The 6,579-nt window shown below is 35.1% G+C and overlaps 1 long non-coding RNA gene across 1 annotated transcript; it reads right to left on the minus strand.

Annotated features, from left to right (window-relative positions):
* Nucleotides 1-467: 467 nt before the first annotated feature.
* Nucleotides 468-5,926, minus strand: LOC309651752. The gene is made up of 3 exons (XR_014258363.1): nucleotides 5,506-5,926; nucleotides 4,217-4,525; nucleotides 468-3,906 (listed from the first exon to the last, which is right to left on the minus strand). It is a non-coding gene; the product is annotated as an uncharacterized lncRNA (long non-coding RNA).
* Between the last annotated feature and the right edge of the window lie 653 nt (nucleotides 5,927-6,579).

The following is a 6,579-nucleotide window of genomic DNA, read 5'->3' on the forward strand; positions in this document are numbered from 1 at the left end:
ACTTGCTGAAGGCTCAGATGATGCTTAGCAGTTTTTAGCAATAAAGTATTTCAAAATTAAGGTATGCACATTTTTTTAGGCATAGTGCTGTTGCACACTTAATAGACTACAGTGTAGTGTACAGTATAGTGTGAACATAATTTTTATATATACTGGGAAACCCCCCAAAAATTGTGTACCTGACTTTATTGTGATATTCTTGCTTTATTGTAGTCTGGAACTAAACCCACAATATCTCTGGGGTACGCCGCCTGTATGGAGGTATGCCACACCCAAGGTATGTTTCTTCTGATAGCTAAGACATAAGAGTCTTTGAAAAGTGAGAGTGTGTCCTGAAATATTTATTAAAAAGCACTGTTAAATTCCAAGTTGAAACTCTTTGGAGTGCAGACACACACACACACACAAATGAAACTCAAAAAGCTGCCAGGAACCATTGAAATATAGCAGTTACTGATGTTTGAGATAATGGTACCTTAAAGGAGTTAACATGCAACTCAGACTACAGAATATTTTTCCCCATTGGAAGTTAACTGTTTTCCCATTACTTTCACCTAAAAAGTCTTTAAAAACAACCTGTCAGTCAGAATATTGGATGTATTTTTCTCATTATTATTATTATTATTAATTTTTTTTTTACTCCAAATTTTGTTGATCTCTATTTTGTCTAGGAGTTTTTCAAATTTTCTACCATGTCTCATTATTATTATTATTATTATTATTATTTTAAAGAGTAGGGAGATCTTTATTGATTAAAAGGTTGAAGCCAGGGAAGGTTTTGAGCTGAGACGGAACATCCTCAGAGCCTTGGATTAAGAAGATGAATTTGTCTTCAGTGAGGAGGGTGAGTTGCAGGGGGATGAGACCCTTTTTCCCATCCTCTCTCTCCAGCTGTTTCCCTCTGTCTCCTCCTCATCTTCACAGGTTTCCCCACCTGACCACAGCTTCTCCCTCTCTCCCTTCCATGAATCTCCCCCTCCTTCCTTCAGTTTTCCTTCTCTGCACCCGCTTTCCACGAACATCTCATTACCTTTTAAATAGACAATTTCTGTCCAAACACAAGTGTTTCCAAAGCCACTAATGAGCAAATTGTTAACTAAACAATAGGATGGGGATACACAGGGTTTGGTATGAAAGTTTCTTTAATTAGTCAGAAAGAAAGGACAGTTATTATTGTCTCCTTCCCTCTATTGTTTTCTTAGTGGATGTACATACAGTTGGCTTTCTGTATCTACAGGTTCTGCCAACCATGGATCAAAAATATTCGGAAAAAATTCCAGAAAGTTCCAAAAAGCAAAACTTGAATTTGTGTTGTTATAACTGTTTACATAGTGTTTACATTGTATTTACAATGATTTATGTAGCATTTACATTTTATTAGGTACTATCGGTAATCTAGAGATTTAAAGTATACTGGAGGATGTGCATAGATTTTATGCAAATATTACTCCATTTTATACAAGGGACTTGAACATCCTAGGATTTTGGTCCTTAGATACCTAGGGATGGCTGTACATACTGCTAGAACACAATCTGAATCTTGGACAATTGGAGCAGTTGTCAACTATGGACGATAGGGTTAGATTAATGACTTTTGTTATGATTTCGCAGAAACACAACCACTGCCTTAGATAAATTATATATTGTAAATTCCTCTACTTCCTTAGGAAAAGACAGTTGAAATCTACATGTGGTCTACATAATAACCCCTTTCAGAAGTTACAGCTCTCAAACACCCTTTTTCTCTGAATGAAACATTCAAAATCTGACAAGAAACACTTTTTTGACTTCCCCCTTTTGATTATTTTCTTGTTTTTGTTTGTTATTATTGTACATATAAAAACAGATTTAAGAGCTAATTTAGATATAGTCAACCAAGTGAAATTGAAACAATTTAACTCACTGTTTTGACTGAATTAAAGAGTTTGAGGCTGATGTGGTAAGTTAAAGATGACAAAATGATTGATTGTATACCCTTGTAGACAGAGTGTTCTTCAGCTTTACAGTTAAGCTTTGATATTCACATCAACATTGGCATTCCCACCATGGGCAGTGGCAATGCTACAGATTCTGTAAGTGACTTTGTGGGCTGTGCACATGGAAGCCAGAATAGTAAATAGGGTCGATGCTGTAGGATGACTGCAATTAAGAAACTGGTTTGTGAGTATACATGTTGTAACTTTCAGGGGGTCCCCCAAATTGACTTCAGAACCCTTCAGAGTGGAGAATTTCATTTAATGATAATTCTGACTTATTAAAGACATACCATATTATAGCCAGTATGAAAGGTTATGATGTCAGGATCACTGCCATAAGAGGTTCTTGTTTCTTTTCAGAAGAAAATTTGAAGGACTGCAGAGAAAACAAGCACAGGAAAGTCCTGGTCTGAGAAAATGGAGTCATTAGTTTTTAATTTGCAGGTAATTTAATCTGTACTCATTTCTGTGTTATATTCCTGGTTTAACAAACTGTGTTCTCTATGCCAAAATACAAAATTATTTAACAGTTCCTTGGGACAAGTGTAAAACCTCTAGACTTGTTTCCAAGGATGAAGACCTAAATACAAGAGAACTTATATAGCATGAGTCAGTTTGAGCCCTCAGCTGCGTAGATGTTTAAATGAAAAAAACACTCTGAGTTAAATTGGGAGTAGTGACAGCTTACAGATACATAAAGTGAGCTGTTTCAATGTGCATGTCAGAGTTTGGGTGAGGTCTGAGGATATCAATAGAGACAACATTTATTAGAATAAATTAATAAATGAGTAACTGAGGAAAATTTTAGCCTACAAAACATATAAACTGTTGTTCTCTATAAGCCTTTAATTTGGTTGCCCTGACCATTTATAGTGGCAGGAGAAAGCTTCCAGGACATAAATGTATGGATAACTGCCAAAAAGTAGAGCGATACTAATGGGCCATGCCATTTACAATATGGAAGGAAACTTCCTTGCCTCCCCTTTCTTTATTGAGGTATAACTGACAAATAAAAATTGTATATATTTAAGGTATATAATGTCACATTTTAATTTATGTATATATACATTGTGAAATAATGACCACAATCAGGCTAATTAACAAATACATCACCTGACAGAGTTACCATTTTCTTTGTGTATGGTGAGAGCACTTAAAATATACTCTTAGCAAGTTTAAGTGTGTAATACAGTAGATAACTGTAGTCCCCATGCTGTACACTAGGTCTCCAGAACTTACTGCAAAGTGAGATTTTTGTCCACTTTGCCCAACATGATCCCATTCCTCCCACCACCCAGCCCCTGGCAACCACCATTCTACCCTCTGCCTCCGTGAGTTCAACGTTTTCACATTCCACATGTAAATGAGATCATGCAGTATTTGTCTTTCTGTGTCTGGCTTATTTCATTTAGCATAATGCCCTCCAGGTTCATCCATGTTGTCACAAAGGGCAGGATATCTTTGTTTAAAGGCTGAACAACATTCTGATTGATATAGTAATCACACTTTATCCACTCATCTGTGGATATTTTTGTGTGCTAAAATTTCCACTCGGTTCCTACTTCTTTTATTGCCTTAGGAAAACAAATTTGTTTTAAGCATTTTGTAATTACTCACTGAAGCATTTTTATGGTACCTGCTTTAAAAACTCTCTTGTTAGAAAATAACATCCATGTAATCTTGGTGTCAGAGTCAATTGTTTGTCTATTCTCACTCAGCTAGGGGGTTACCTCGTTCTTTGTATGACGAGTGAGTGATTTTTTTTAACTAAACCTGGACCTTTGAGCTAAAACGCTGGGTATTATTTGAATCTTGTGTTTATCAAGCCTCCTCTGACAGCCGCTGCAGTGGATGAAGTGTGTGTGGGTATCTTCTTGTTACCGTCAGACGAGTTGGAAGTACAGGTTCTTCACTTGGCCTCGTTTCACATCTAGAATGAAGAAGGGTTCTTCGTTACTACTGGATGGGGGTAAGAGTTCAAGCTCCCCATTAAACTTCAGCTCATACCTGGCTGGGAGCAGGAGAATATCTCATTACTGGTCTCCACCTGGGGCCCCCACTAACACTTCTGGGGAGGAAGTGGACTCTCTATCACTGAGTAGTATTAAAAAAGTCTTGACTGCGTTGGACCTTTTCTAACACAACCCCAGTGAGGTAGCCTTGATATTGCTGAGTAGGAACGGATCTCCAGGCTGTCTCCCGGTCTCCACTACAGCGTATGGCATAAGAGTAGTTGTTACCTTTTGTCAGGGATGAAAGTCTCAGTTCTCCACTCAGCCTTTTCTGACATCATCCTGCAGAGGGAAGGTCAGAGTGTCTCACGGTTGGCCTGCCACGGGTGGAAATCTAGTCTTTTCACTCAAACTTTGCTAGTGAGGGTGGGGATGGGGCTGTGGTTTTTTCTGCAGGTTAGGCTAGAATATACTGGTTATTGTCTGAAGGTTTTCTGTCTTTCAGGGCTGCCTTTTACCTGGTCCTTGGGCTATACAGAGAGGAGGCTGTACTAGGCTTCTGGTGGTTAGGAGTTGTCAGCTTCTCCAGTTTTCATTCTGAGACATGTGAGGCAAAAAGAAAACTCAGAATTCACCAGCTTGTCATTCCTAGATATATTTATATCTATATCGACCAGTCTTGAAGTTTTACTTAGTGGTGGGAAAAGTACATCTATTCCTCTTCATCCTCTTTGAAAGTTTGATGAAAGTCATATGACTTTTTTTAAAATTAAGGTATGATATATAAAATATTACCTTCAGATGTACAATAAAATGGTTCAGTATTTGTATATATTGTAAAATGATCACCACATTGTCTAGTTAACATCCATCATCTTTTAAAAAAATCTTTAAGCTCAATGAAATATAAATAATATTTTATATTTATTTTATAATATATTATATAAAATTATATTTATTTTATAATTATAAATATATTTTATAATTATAAATATATTTAAATATAAATATATTTATATTTAATATAAATAAAATATAAATATAAATAAATATATTTATTTTATAATATTTAATGTAATATATGTCTCTATATCATTTTCTTTAGTATTTGGCATTAAAGGAGGGTAAAATCTCAAACACAGATCTGTTATTACTCCCAGCAAAAAATATTCATATCCCTTTGGTGAAATGCAATAATACTAACCATGAGGTTGGATAATGTGGACACCGTAATTTAAGAGACTTTCAATGGAAAGGAAAATCAAGAAATAGTTGTGATGGAGTGACGTGGTATTCTTTTAAAACCCTCATTAAAATATTGGGGGATGATGGGGTGCAGATGGAGAAGTGAAAACAAGGTCTAGGGTGACTGTATTTTACTTGGAACTCTCCTGGTTTTAACACCAAATGTCTCTTAGTCCTGGGCAAACAGGAACAGTAGTCACCCTAATTCAAGAACTATGCTTATTTATAGATACTGTGCAATCTTAATCTTATAAGCAGACATAACTGTGGCTATTAATAAGGCATCAAAGGAATCACTAAATTACTGGGCAGGCATCACCACATTCTCTTACCTCATCCACCATTGTACATGTGTGCTCATGATTTGTTCCAGTCGTCATTGAATTGGGCTTTCTGCTTTTGTTCTTCACCTCCTAGAGCCTCTCTGTTTCCAAACAGCAGAGGTCTTAAGAATACTGAAAAAAACACATTTATGATTAGAAAACATCACTGACTAGAACCAAATTTATCTGTTATGTTATCTGTAGAATCACAGCTGTTTTAAAATGAATTAATGATGTAAGTTACTATATTTACTAAAGTTATACTGAATCAATTACTTAATGGAATCTTCATTTACAAGAAATGATAGTGATATAGAATAATCTAGTATTTTATTAAAAAGTAACACTTTGCTGTACAGCAGAAACTAACACAACATTGTAAAGCAACTGTACTCCAATAAAAATTAATAAAAAAGGTGATAAATCATAAAAATTTTTTTGTTTTGTTATGTATACCCCCTTTAAGTAATCAGTGTGATTTTTGCAGTGTTATATAAATTGACATATGTTAGGAATATAGTACATTGAATTTAAATCCTGTAAAGAGACTAATTTTTAAATGAATCTAAGTTAATTTTTCTTTAGAGTAATAAACCTTTTAGTTATATCTATAGTCTTTCTTCAAACATGTTTTTAATGTTATACTATAGACATTTTCCCTAAAGTTTAACACCTTTACCATTCAAATAAATCATCAAACACGTCTGAGTTTACTTGTCCTTTTAACTCAGGTACATAGTATATTTAAGTATTATATTTATAAACAAATTTTCTGTGTGCATTTTAAAGCTTCAAGCAAATTTCCAGTTAAAAAATATCTTCCAAATTACCAAGATTCCTGCTAAGGAAGGATGTGCACACAGTAGCAATTAGGACAGTTAATCAGTTGGCTTTGTCATCTAAAGGGGAAAAATCATTAGCAAGACACTGGGTGGCTAGTGACAGCTTAAATACTTATAAATCACAAAACTGTCAGCTCCTTCATTTAAAAGAAAGAGATAGGTTGAGCCTTTTTCAATTTAAGTTTTTGATATATGTCACTTTGTAAAAACCTAAACACTTGGAGCCTTGTCGTGCAAAAAA

The sequence above is a fragment of the Balaenoptera physalus genome (assembly GCF_965194825.1).
Source record: "Balaenoptera physalus genome assembly, chromosome: 21".
NCBI classification, from domain to species: domain Eukaryota; kingdom Metazoa; phylum Chordata; class Mammalia; order Artiodactyla; family Balaenopteridae; genus Balaenoptera; species Balaenoptera physalus.